General features: G+C 36.0%; 1 pseudogene; it reads right to left on the bottom strand.

Moving 5' to 3' along the window:
- LOC105998965 overlaps positions 1–12,800 on the bottom strand; it is an 88,358-nt pseudogene extending 75,558 nt beyond the window's left edge.
- Between the last annotated feature and the right edge of the window lie 2,066 nt (positions 12,801–14,866).

Below are 14,866 nucleotides of genomic sequence, written 5' to 3'. Positions count from 1 at the left end.
TGATTGAGTTCACTTCTTAAGAATTGCAAAATTAAGAAAAAAGAATTGCAAACTTCATTTTTACATCTAATAACTGCACTTTATTTATTCAACTCAAAGTCTTTAAGTTTTCCAACCTTTCCTGTGTGAACCCATATTACCCTTAATCATACTACTTTTCCTTTAAATTCCATTAAGCTGTTCGCAAATGTGTAGTAACATTAAAATGATCACTGACTTTTATCCCTCTCACTGAAGTAAAAGATTAGAAGGAACTTAAAGCAAGGTCAGTTCTCCACATGTAACAAAAATCCCTACAGTGAAGTTATGGTGACTTTATTTCCCTTACTGAACAACAGGAGCTACAAAGGCAAAGGGTCACATTGTGTGGATTCAGATGCTGAGCCAACAGCAGGAAGAGCAAGCTAAGGGTCACAAATAATAAGAGGGGAACAATTGGCTATGTAGTAGTTTGTCTGAATGTGAGTATAATTTCTGCACATCTCAGGGGTTGGCATGTGGGACTGAAATAAATTCAAAGGAACTCTTTGTTTTAATTTGCCACTCATACACAGAGAGAATAAAGGTAGATTGTCCTGAGGCCTGAAAGGTTCTATTCTGCACTACATCAGGCATTCCCATTTTCAGGTTCCCAGGGTAAAACTTATTAAGCAACTATGTTAGCAGAGCCTGGAGGCCTGAAAAAAAAGCATGCTTAATATACCACCCACTAAGGAGTAACTTAGGACTTAGGAGAAGCTAGCTCAGCATGTTTCATTATTGGGCTCTGGAGGCTGTGGTGTATACTATCTTATACCTTAATAATGGAGAAAAGTAGAGACAGAAAAAGAGAGAAAGAATTCTTTTGACTTTTTATTCATTTTACAACCCCAATTGGAAACAGTTTTCAACAACTTTTGGAGTAATGTCCATTGTTGCTCCACTGCCTTGGGACGCAAAGAGTACTCATTGATTTTCATTCCACTCTTGAAGCCCACAGACAAAATGTTTTGGGGGCAAATATATAAATCCTTTTCCAATTTATTCTAAGAAGAGGATAATTGTCTTAATTTCAATTTTAATTTTTTATTGTGAAAATACTGTACAGAGGGATTACAATTACATGGGCAAGATAATGAGTGCATTTCTTATCAAGCATTATAGCCTCCTCCTTTGTTTACCCTTCCCAACCCTTCCCATCCTCCCTCCCCCCCACCCCATCCATCCCCCCTCCCAAGTTGTAAAGTTTGTTTTCCACATGACAACTAGTACTTCTCATTGTTGCAATGGGTCCACCTGTATCCTTATTTAAACAACTTGTTTTTCCCCTTCCCCTCCACAAATTATACCGACATCAAATACAGTGAAAACAGTGGTTATGCTGTGGGGCAGGGACATACAAAGCAACAAAGAAATTATCTTATAATTGCCTTAGAAACAAATGCATGAAAGAAAAAAAAACATTTAAAATACATATCTTAAGGTTCATTTTCCTAACATCACCTTATCTGACATTTCTGCTTGACTCAGACATATACTAGATATTGCAAATAAGGGAAATCATGGGACCTATGTTCCTGTGGGCTTGGCTTACTTCACTTAATATAATTTTTTCCAAGTCTTTCCATTTCCTAACAAATGGGGCAATGTCATTCTTTCTGATGGAGGCATAGAATTCCATTGTATATATATACCACATTTTCTTGATCCATTCATCTACTGAAGGGCATCTGGGTTGGTTCCAGATATTAGCTATGGTAAATAATGCTGCAATAAACATAGTTCTGCTGGTAGCTTTAGTGTGGTCTTGTTGGTAAATATTTGGGTAAATGCCCAAAAGTGGGACTGCTGGGTGATAGGGGAGCTCTATGTGGAGTCTTTTGAGGAACCTCCATACTGCTTTCCAAAGTGGTTGAACAAGTTTACATTCCCACCAACAGTGAAGTAAGGTACCTTTCTGTCCACATCCCCTCCAGCATCTGTTGTTATTAGAGTTCTTGATTTTTGCCATTCTAACTGGGGTGAGGTAGTATATCAATGCTGTTTTGATTTGCATTTCTTTTATGGCTAGGGATGTTGAACATTTCTTCATGTGTCTATTGGCCATCCTTCTTTCTTCTTCAGAGAAGTTTCTCTTTAAGTCTTTCGCCCACTTATTTATTAGGCAGTTGTTTCTTTGAGGATTTGTTGTTGTGGGATTTAATTTTTTGAGTTCCAAGTATATTTTAGATATGAGACCCTTGTCCGTTGTATGGCTAGTGAAGATCTCCCAATCCGTGGGCTTTCCATTGATCTTGGTAGCTATGTCCGTTGCCAGGCAGAAGCTCTGCAACTTCATGCAATCCCATTTGTCCAACGTTTCTTTGATTTGTTGTGTTTCCGGGTCTCTATTAAGAAAATTTCAGCCTGAGCAAAGGAGACCTAGAGTTTCTCCTAATCCATCCTGTAATATTTTCAGAGTGTCTGCTTTGACTCCGAGGTCTTTGATCCATTTTTAGTTGATTCTTGTGTAGGGCGATATATAAGGCTCTAGCTTTAGTTTTCTACAAGTAGTTAACCATTTTTTCCAGCACCATTTCTGAAGAGGCTGTCATTCTTCCATTCTATTTTTTTAGCTCCCTTATCAAAGATTATATGGCTATAGGTCTGTAGGTTCATTTCTGGGTTTTCAATTCTATTCCATTGGTCCTCACGTCTGTTCTTGTGCCAGTACCAAGCTGTTTTGATTACTATGGCTTTATAGTAGAGTTTGAAATTTGGTATTGATATTCCTACAGCAGTGTTCTTTCTGTTGAGGAGCATTTTTCTATTCGGGGTCTTTTATGGTTTCATATGAATTTTTGGATTGCCTAGAAGAGGATAATTTTTGAATTTCATGATGGGTCATATGTGGATCAATAACACTCAGAGCAGTTACATATGTAGTATCTGCTGAAAATCCTGTCTTTTTATTACCAGAATAACATTGTGTGTAAACACACATAAGTGTCAGACAGATGGGCAGACCAGGATGGACTTGAATAGCATTTGGTTATCACCTCTTCCCCAGTAAGCTCTGGGAAATGTCTTTCTGATGGATGGTGTTCCTCTGAAAAGAAATGCAAAAATGGAAGCAAAATACCTTTCTACCCTAGGCTTTTCTGACAAACTGTAGCAAACTGGCATATTTGGAGTGGGATCTCCAGGCATAACAGTATCAACTGCCTCCTTTGTGATTTGTCTCATTTTCATTGTGTTTGACAGTTCAGAAGCAAGGCTTTCTTACAGCTGAGTGGCCTGTAGAATCAGGCTGCTGAAAGTAGTTTTCACCCACATAGAGAATACACACATACACAAGAAAAAAGATACAGAGAGAGCAAGAATGAGAACAAGTGAGAGCAAGAGCAAGCGTGTGAGCGAAAGGAAGTATGTGAAAAATTGAAATGGCAATGACTGTTACAGAAAGAAAGCGTGAAAAATTGAAATGACAAAGACTGTTACCAGCTTGTCTCATCATTACGTACAAATTGAAATGGCTACTGGCAATCAGCATTTGAGAGTTGGCATGACTGAAGACATGGCTATCAAGGCTGACTCTCCCTACTGTATCCTACAAAGGTCAGATTCAAAGAAATCTGGCTGAGCTCAAGACATCACAGGAAAAATACCATAGTGCTTTTCACTACCCAATAAATTGAAAATTATTTATCTCTCAGAACTGATTTTGTGTAACTCTAAGTTTAGGCACTGATACTAATAGCTTCATAGATGTAGAAAAATTTCAGAATGATACTCAGAAAGTATTTATATTTAATTCTTCATGGAGAAAAATGAAATAATTTTGTGAGATGAATTTAGAATCTTATTGAAGTAACAAAATATCATATATGTATGTAAGTAAAACCATACTGATAGGAAGATTCAGGCACTGACAACAAAAAGTAGGGTGAGTAAACCATCATTAATTTATATCACAATAAATACACTAACAAAAGATTAAGGATGGAAGACTTCCTTACCTTATGGACTCATCTACCTTAGAGTTACAGCAAGGTTTTGAAAAACATCTGCAGAATAACCCATGTTTGATCTTCTGGTGGTCGAAATAGTGATTACAGAAGCAAGCACAACTGAGATTTCAGTTACCAGATCAGTAGGTATATTAAATATATCTTGGGTAAAGAAGCATTAGCAACTTCTACCTCATTCTCTTGGATATACTAATAGAAAAACAGATTTTATTAACACAATTTATTGTCCAGTATTAATAGCTATGTTGATACTGTTAATAATAATGACATCACTAACAACAAAATAAATCACTTACTAGATTACCACAATATTCCAGGAACTTATTTTAAATATGCATTAGCTTTCAATATCCTTCATTGAAATCTTCTATCCCAATTTCAAGATGAAGAAAGTAAAACTCAAAGCAGTTAAGTACTTTCCTTAAAAATCTCACTGAAGTAACAGCCTTAGAATGTTTAAAACCTCATGTTGTTTCTAATGAACCCAACTTGTAGTTCATAAAATGTTCTCTGGGAGATGTCCATAAAAATGTTCAGCTGGAAAACAGTAGTGAAAGAAACACGACAAATCAAAGAAAGGTAGGACAAATGGGATTGCATGAAATTGCAGACCTTCTTCATGGCACAGGACATAGCTAGCAAGATCAATAGAAGCCCATGGATTGGGAGAAGATCTTCACTAGCCATATAACGGACAAGGGTTTCATACCTAAAATATACCTGGATCTCAAAATTTTAAATCCCCCAACAACAAATCCTCAAAGAAACAACTGCCCAATAAATAAGTGGGCTAAAGACTTAAAGAGAAATTTCTCTGAAAAGAAGGATGGCCAATAGACACATGAAGAAATGCTCAACCTCTCTAACCTTAAAAGAGATGCAAATCAAAACAACATTGAGATACCACCTCACTCCAGTTAGAATGGCTAAAATCAAGAACTCTAATAACAACAGATGCTGGAGGGTAGGTGGACAGAAGGGAACCCTACTGCATTGTTGGTGGGATTGTAAACTTGTTCAATCACTTTGGAAAGTAGTATGGAGGTTCCTCAAAAGACTCCACATAGAGATCCCTTATGACCCAGCAATCCCACTTTGGGGCATTTGCCCAAATGATCACAAACAAGACTATACTAAAGCTATAAGAACAGCTATGTTTATTGCAACATTATTTACCATAGCTAAGATATGGAACCAACCCAGATTCCTCACAGTAGATGAACGAATCAAGAAAATGTGGTATATATACACAATGGAATTCTATGTCTCCATTAGAAAGAATGACATTGCCCCATTTGTTAGGAAATGGAAAGCCTTGAAAAAATTATGTTAAGTAAGGTAAGCCATGCCCAAAGAAACATAGGTCCTATGGTTTCCCTAGTATATGTCTGAGACAAGCAAAAAAGGTCAGATAAGTTGATGTTAGGTGAATTGAACCCCAAGATAAGTATTCAAATGTTTTTCTCTTCTTTCTTGTGATTGTTTCTAACATATCTATAAGATGATTTCTTAGTTACTTTGTATGTCCCTCCCCCACGGTATAACCCCTGCCTTCATTGTATTTGATGTTGGTATAATTTGTGGAGGGGAAGGAAAAAAACAAATCATTTAAATGGGGATTCAGGTGGACCCATTGCAACAATGATATATATATATAATTATTATGTCAAAAAGCGAACTTTACTACTTTGGTGGGGGGGGAGGTGTGGAGTGGTGTGGTAGGAGATGGGAAGGGATGGGAAGGGGAAACAAAGGAGGAGGCAACAATGCTGTATAAGAAATGTACTCATTACCTTGCCCATGTAATTGTAACCCTTCTGTATGGTATTTTCACAATAAAAAAAATAGAAAACAGTGGTGAAGGAAAGATCTACAAAAATTCAATATGTATTAAAAGATTGGTTCTAAGAAATTCCATGGAAAAAAACTAAGTTAAATTTTAGTATCAAATTTCTTTGAATTTATTTTGCAAAATCATTTATTAGATCATTTTTATGTGAAATTATTCTGAAAATCATTCACCCTAGTAAAATGAATCTAAAATGCAGAGTAACCACATCATAAATATATAATTGTATTTCAAAATACAATTTTCAAAGTGCTTCCAAAGCAATTATCTCATTTAATCCTTAGTATAAGTTTGGGCAGATATGGTAGCATTATTCTCATTTTTTCTATCAAATATTATCAAGTTCAGTTAAGTGCTAAAGTTCCTAAGGGAACCATGACCTTCTAACTTCTGATCCATGAGTTTTCATAGTGTTTCTGATCCATAGTTTTCATTTTACCAACATAAAATAGTGGTAAAATACCTTCATTCTTATAGATCTCTCACATTAAGATTAAATTATTATTATTATTAATTTATTCAAACCAGCCCAGGACTGATTTGAATATATATATATATATATATATTTGATAGTAAGAATTATAACATTACATAGATATAAAAGTATTATTTTTGTAGTTTAGTGGCAAAGAAAGCATCATAAATCCTCAAGGCACAAACTATAAGAACAAATTTGAAATGGTGAGAAAAAAGTTGAACTAATTCGCCAGTGATATTCATTAGACACTATGTTGGAAATTAACCATACAACTTGTGAGGAGGTAGGTCAAAATGGAAAAAAACTGGAGAAAATGAGGGAAAGGTGACACTATTCAAAAAGATATGTACTCAATACATAATTTCTGTGACTATAGTCTCTCTGTACATCACATTTCCAATAAAATTTTGTAAGAAAAGGACAATTTTTGTGGACTGACTATATTAAAATATATCTTTTCTGAGAAGTATCCACAATCATAATCAATACTGAAATAAGACTTATCAGAAATATATAATTAATGAGGGATGAATATATAGAAAATAAACAAAAACACAAGGAAATGCGAGAAGGAGCTCAACCTTTTGGGAGTAAATGGCAGCATCTGCTTATCAAAATAAGACATTGTCTACAGTTTCTTTTTCATTACTAGGATTTGAACATGGGGCCATTTATTCTCTAAGTTAGTTACTCTACTACTTGAGCCATGTCTTTAGTCCCTTTTACATTAGTTATTTGTGAGGTAGTTCTAACCATTAGATTTGGGCTGGCCTGGGCTGTGGTGTTTCTATTTGTGTTATCTTTGGATGCTCTGATAACAATTGGGTACCACTGTGGCAGATATTGGTTTAGTTATATCTCAAGAACTTGCAAAAAGAAGACAGGCTTCAAACTGTGATTTTCCCAATCTCCACGTCTGAAGATTACAAACTAAGATTATAAACTTGAGCCACTATTGAATTTTCTATACCATGCTCTCCAGTAAGTATGTTCATACTCAGGCTATAGAAAGCAGCAAGCTTTAGTTTACAGGACATGGCAGGACTGTGGGTGCCGTTGGAATTGGGCTACATTGCTTGGTCTGAAGCTTGCTTCTGCCATTTCTCTTGTTATTTCAAGGAAGTGACTTACATCCATTCCTCAGGCACCTCTTCCAAAGGGGAATAATAATAAACTATATTTGTCTTAAGAATATTGTTAGACCATTGTAATTGGGCTAATAGATATGAAATGTTAGAATAGTAACAGGCATACCATATTTGTTCTGTAGATATCAATGACTCATCTGTAACCATGGAGGATGCTGCATGCTTGATCCCACTTGTATCTGGAAAGGTAATAATGTTGAAGAACAGTCTATAGGTATCTATAGATTATACTAAAATGTAAGATGAAATTTCCATTTCATCCAGAAGAAGAATAAGTATTTTATTTCCTAAATCTGAGGCCTAGATAAAGGGTATATCAACCTTACGTTTCTCCCAAATATATATTCTTTCAGTACTGCAGAGGTTAAAGTTTGAGAACATGTTGGCTCCTCCAATAAAGCATCTTGGGGAAGTAGTCATTCAATTAGATACTTTGTTGAGTTCCATTTCTGACCATGGAGACTAGATAGTAAGTTGAATCTAGTTAGTTTTAGCATCCCTCATTGCCTCCCTATCTTTAATAACTTCCAATGACTGGTCAAACAAAATTCACCAGCTTGGTGATCATTTGAGGAGGGGAATTCAGCCCATGATCTAGATCATTGAAGATATAATAATTTTCATCACCCTTAGGCAAGTCCTTCGCTGTTGACGGGAAGACATCCAATGGATTAAAAAAAAAAAACAGAATCTTTTCTTCACAGCAAGATATCACAGAAGTTGGTACTGGGATCTTCTACGAGCCTATGAGAAGCTAGTTAGGTGACATGGTGTTCCTTTAGCAATGATAACTCTGGTTGTGACCAAAAGACTGAAGAGTTCTGATTGAATGTTTAAAAATATTTTTTAAGCCTTCTAGTAACCAGAAAGAAAATACCTCTTATAGTTCCATGAAAGGTAAAGAAAAATGAATCAAAGGGCACTTCTACAAAATACAACAAATAAAAGAGATAGAAATATTGAAAGACAGTATAAAATAGTCAATAATTATAAAAAATTGCATTAAAGTGCATAAATTTATCAATTTCAAGTATGCAGTGGTTGAATTAAAGTTATAAAAGATTCTATAAAAAATTCTAAAAGTACTACATTTACAAATGACTCACATTAGCCTTAAAAGCACACAATGAGTGAAAATAAAAAGAATAATAAAAAATACTATCATATAAATACTAACCAAAAAAGGACAGGAGTACTAGACTACTATCAGACAAGGGAGGGTGTGTTTCAGTCACAATTTGCCACTGGAGACAAAGAAGGTAATATATATGATGATAAAGAGGGCAAGTAATCAGAAGATAGAAGATATATCAATTGTAAATATACACACACATGACACACACAATATTATAGCATCTAGACATATAAAGCAAATATTAAGAAGAACACCTCACTTCAAACAATGGATAAATGATACAGACAGAAAATGTTTAAGATGGAAAAAAATTATATTAAATGAAGTAAGCCAGGCCCAAAGAAACATAGGTCCCATGGTTTCCTTTATTTTCAACAACTACTACATGTCTGAGACAAACAGAAACTGTCAGACAAGTTGATGTTAGATGAAATGAACCCCAAGATAAGGATTCAAATATTTTTTCTTTCTTGTGATTGTTTCCAATATATTTATAAGATGATTTCTTTGTTGCTTTGTATGTACCTCCCCCCGGGTATAAGCCCTGCTTTCACTGTATTTGATGCTGATATAATTTGTGGAGGGGAAGGGAAAAAACAAACTGTTTAAATAGGGTTACAGGTGGACCCATTACAACAATGAGATGTATAAGACGTTATGTCAAAAAACAAACTTTAAACTTTGGTGGGGTGGGGAGTGGGGTGGTGGTGGTAGGGGGCTGTGGGGGTGGGGGGTGGAGAGGGGAAAGGATGGTATGGGGAAACAAAGGAGGAAGCAACAATGCTTGATAAAAAATGTATTCACTATCTTGCCCATGTAATTGTAACCCCTCTGTATGGTATTTTCATAATAATTTTTTAAAAGAAAATGTTTAGGAAACAACTTATCTGAATTCATTTACAGTCAAATATGACCCAACAAGCCAATGTAAAACATAAGCACCAGAATACATATTATTTTCAAGCATGTATAGAACATTCTCCAGGGCAGATCATTTGTTGGGTTGAAAATCAAGTCTGACCAATCTACAGACTAAAAAGTTGTTTCAGGTATTTCTTTTAACCACAATTGTAAAAATCTAGTGATATGTAATAGAAGAATTGAGTAAGAATGTAAAATTAAGCAAAAGACTGTGGGACAAAAATAAGTGTAAGAAAAAAATAAAATGAAAATAAAAAAGTGCTTGAGGGGGCTGGGAAGGTGGCTCAGGGGTAGAGTGCTTCCCTTCCATGCATGAGGCCCTAGGTTCAATTTCTCATCACCACTTAAGCAGAAAAAGATGGACGTGGCACTGTGGCTCAAATAGTAGAGTGCTAGCCTTGAGCTAAAGAGCTGAGGGACAGCACCCAGGCCCCGAGTTCAGGCCCAGGTTCATGCCTTATGACTGACCAAAAAAAAAAATGTGCTTGAGATAAACAGAATATGAAACATACAAGACATAAAAATCCAGCAAAAATAATACAAAGGGGAAACTTCATTATAAGGACCTAGATTAGCATACAGAAAGATCTCAAATAAACAGATTGATGCAGAGAAGCTTGTGAGACGCATTTCTAATTAGCTATTGTTTAAAAAAAAAAAGCCAAAAATAAAGCTTTGGGTCAAAGTGGTAGAACTCTAACCTTGAGCAGGTACAGTGGGACAGTGCCCAGGCCATGAGTTCAAACCCCAGAACTGGCACACACACACCCCCCCACACACACACAGACACCCCACACACACTCAAAGATAGCAGAAAACTAATGAAATCAATAGGATTTTTGTATTAGTGCTTTTTTTTATTTTGAGACTATCTGACTATGTAGCCTAATGTTTTGGATAGTTTTCTTTGCTGTCACAAAATAGTAGAAAGAAGTTGGGCACTCAAGATCTACTAAAGAGGATAATATCTGAAAATTGTAGTTAGAATCTAGCCAGGGCAAAAAAGATAGTGAGACTCTTATCTCCAGATAACCAGCAAAGAGCTGGATGTGGAGGTGTGATTCAAGTGGTATAGTGACTGCTTTGAGTGAAAAAGCCCAGTACAAGCACAGAATAAAAAACAACAGAGAGAAACAATTAAATAGTTATAAATACTGATTTGCATTCATGGTTTTAGAGTTTTCAGCTCCTAGAAGGATTATTCCATTGCTCTGTGCATTTGGTAAGGCAGAGAATTATAGTAGATAGGATATAATGGACTTGCATTGCTCACTGAATGGAATCCAGAAAGCAAATTGATGCCTGGTTTCAGAACAAAATTGTGTTCCCTGGGCCTACTTCTTCCAACTAGATCCTATTCCTTATTAGTCATTTACCTATGAACTCAGCCTGGATTAATCCAATAGTAAAGATGGAGTTCTTGTAAATCAATTACCAATCAAAACTCCATCAGCTGGCAAGGAAGTCTTTAATAGTTGTGCCTTTAGGGATATTTTTAGATTCCAGCTTTAACCAACAGGCTGTCCTTAAACTCACTCACTATTCAGCTGAGGTTGTCTCTGAAACACCAATCCTTTTTCTTCTGCCTTGAAATACCAATCATTTTCCTCTGGGATGTCATGCCTATGTATTTCATCATGACTAGTAAATACAGTATTTTTTGAAAAGATGAACATAATGATAAATTATAAGACTAAGATAAAAGGGATATGATGCAAATAAATAAAATTAAATGGAGATGTTAATATTGATAACAGAGAAATACATGTGATATAGTACAATGAAATTTGTGCAATAACAGATGAGAGATAGAAGATATCTAGATGTAGAAGAAATTTCTGGTAACATATAACTTATCATGACTTAATAATGAAGAATTAGGAAATCTAGCTAGAACAATAACAAGTAAAGTAATCAGCATCTTCACAGAAAAGATAAATACCAGAATATATGGCATAACACATGAATTATAAAAGTAATACCAATTCTTGTCAAACATGTCCACATTATTCCTTAATATTATAATAATGCAAAGATACATGCAACAAGTATTAGAAAGTCTAACAATAGTTTGCATCTGTAAAACTAAGATGATATGTAATCTAGCAATTAACATTTGGAATACATACTAGCTTATCATCATATTGTCTTGCTTTTTTAATGATACACTAATACAAAAATCTTTTCAGAACATACATAATCACAGATGAATAATCTTGAAATGTATCTGTATTGCAATAATTAAATTGAAGCTAGTAAGATCTTCTGACATTTACAAGATTGCAGAAATACCTGAGACAAATCTGAGACTATATTGTGATCTCAAAATCGTTAATCCTTTTCTCACATTTATGGAATAAATGATATGATTTTACCAATTTATCTACCTAAGGACCTTTATAAACCACATGTTACACTTCTCACATTGTATTAAGCTAAAAGAATTAAACATAAATAAAAATCATGCCTGGATTAAGAGAGTTTATATTTTAAATAGAACATTAAGTTTGTATCCTAAATATATGTTTATATATTTTATGTACTAGGATCTTTAGCATTGTGCCCACCTTTAGTCCTCATCTCCACACATACCTGAGCTCCTCCTAGCCCTAGGGCTCCCATCATACAGCAGGGCACTCCCTCTCTCCGCCCAAACCCATCTGAGAACACACCTACTTTACTTCCTGCCCCCAGACCCTCCTGCTACCTGAATAGGTACAGTTGCCATGTGCCCCTTCTCCTGGGAAATATGGCCCCTCTAATAAACCTTATAATAATCTTTCTCATGCACCTGCTTGCTTCTGGGTGGTCCTCTGGAATGGATATGGAAGATCCTTTCATTTGGTGAATGAAAGCCAGCATCGATTTCCTGGTGGATTTGCCCCATCCTCCACTTAGGATGGGGGTCAGACCAGCTGCTCCAAGACCTAGCCCATGATCCTACTCTCCTGTCACCAAAGAACCACCAAGGTAACTTTCTCCTGACTGAGCACTGTACCTTCTGCCCATCCAACACCAGCTAATTAAGTCCTAAATCCAGGGAAGTGACTAGTTGGCTGGAGATCTGTGTTTCCATCTATAGTAAGGCTACCTGAGTCTTAGGGGTCTGCCGAGCTCCAATCCAAGCAAAACCTTCCACAAGTGCCTGGATCTCACCACCGTGACCTCCCATGGCCAAGGGATCCAGGAATTGGGGGATGCCTCTATCGACCTGTTGTATTCCCTTGTTTTGAGGTAAATGGCACTGCTGAGGATTCTCAACAGCAAGATTTTGGCTCATGTCACTTACCATGGGAAGGACACAACTAAATTTCTTTACAATCAAATTTGGCCCTTAATTTAAAACTGCTTGGGCAGGTAAAACTCTCTCTCTGTCTCTCTTTTTCTCTTTCTTTCTCTCTCTCTCTCTCTCTCTCTCATCTCTCCTTTCCTCCAGCTTAGGGTATTCAAATGGTCAAATTTGGGTTCCAGGGAATCCCCACTCAGCATTCTTCAATAGAAGTATTTGATATGTTACATGCCTTTGTAGAATAAGCAAGCCCTGGAAAAATGTAGCCCAGCAAAACAATTTCTTTTAAAGTTTGTCTTAAATTTTAGTCATCTGACAGAGTAAGATCTGCAAAAATATCTCTTGCCACTAAACATTCAGGAAAATGTAGGCTGGTATTCATTTTACACACCTTAAGATCTCTATGCACAATATTTATGTAAATTAAGATAAAACTGTCATCATTATGTAATCTTGAGTTCTCTCTAGCATTGACCATGTGGTGCATGTGCCATCTTGGTATCATGGTAACTCAGCTGCTGTTTCCAGACAACTCGATTTTGCACCCACTCCACTTGATTCTGTGGCCCACCCGCCCTCACTTGACCAGCCCAGGCACCATTATGCCACATGTCTGTGTTTGTGTCCTGTCTCCTATTCACAAAATATTTTGTTGTTGGCAAAATTTTGTGTTTTAAACTGACCATGTGGTTCCATCATAATTAGGCAAAATAATAGCAATAAAATTCCAAAAAACTTTAAATGGCTGATTTTAAAATCTATGCATGCTCTGATTTATGCACAAATATTTCTGTTTATTAGTTTTTATGTAAAATGGTCATGATTTCAATATCACCAAGTATTCTGCTTGCTAAAAAAAATCAATGTCAATGGAAGCTGTGATTTAATCTGAGTTGCTTTAAAATAATTTGAGACCTGACTACAACAAGCCAAAGAAAAAACAGGAAGTTTTAAAGGGTCTTGGGAAAGGAGTTAGAAAAGACGGTTTCATTTGCAAAGTAAATGAAGTTGGTTATTTTAGGCTAAGATTTATGTCATTCTTTATATACATCTATGCTACAAGTTCAAGATTCTACCTCTGACCGTGACTGGTAAACTAAGGCTAAGGTTTTGATTCTCCATTTTTTCTCCTATGTGCTGATCAATAGACCAGAGTGACTCATAATGCAGTTTGCTCCATGCATGGAAAATGCCCAGGAAAAAGAATGAAGTTGTCACAGCTGCCTAAAACAGTGGCATCAGCCTGCAAAAGCCAGTATGAACCAGGTCTTTAACCAATATGTGTAGAAATTTTGTGGGTAACCAGGGGGAGGTTTGACAATCAATACACACTGGGAGATGCCACAGCCTAGCCCATCCCCCGGCCTTGCTCCATTACACATGACCAATTTGGGGTAAAAAAAAAAAAACAAAACAAAACAAGAACAAAAACAAAAACAAAAAACAAGCCACTTCAGATATTTGTTTCTGTTCCATTCCACCTGTTGGTAATGTTAATCCTCATAAGTTAGATCATAAGAGGTACATGAGCAAATGATATAAGTTGACTTCTATGCTATTTTGCAATTTTATTTCTAAAGGAAAAGAGGTGCTAAGTCTTGATTCTTGGTACAGTGCTAGTACTTGTAATTCTTGCATTAAGAAAAACTGATAATTTCCTAAAGGGAACTCAGACTGCAGAAAAAATGTGGTCAGTTTAAACCTTAGGCCAAGAGGTTAATGAGTGTTGCCCAGTGTTTCAATGGGACATATAAGTGCAAATTAAAGTGACCAGAACAAAAGGGTTAAAAATGGTGTCCTCTTTGTAAAAATTTAGGAAGTTGCTGGGAGTGGCTGGCCTCCCAGACAAAGAAAAATTTTAAATGTGAAATTGTCCTAAGTGTTTATTTCAAAGTGAAAATAGATAAATTAGGATTACCAAAATGATTGTTTATTCTAGTTTGCCCTTTTAGGTTTTTAATAACAGTTTCTAGCAGGCCCACAGTAGAGGATAGAGGACAAGTTTGTCAGATGTAACTCTGGCCGTTAATAAGTTCCAGGTAAGACCTTGCTTATAA

The sequence above is a fragment of the Dipodomys ordii genome, unplaced genomic scaffold (genome assembly GCF_000151885.1).
Source record: "Dipodomys ordii isolate 6190 unplaced genomic scaffold, Dord_2.0 Scaffold178, whole genome shotgun sequence".
NCBI lineage: Eukaryota > Metazoa > Chordata > Mammalia > Rodentia > Heteromyidae > Dipodomys > Dipodomys ordii.
This window is presented reverse-complemented; position numbering and strand designations above follow the sequence as displayed.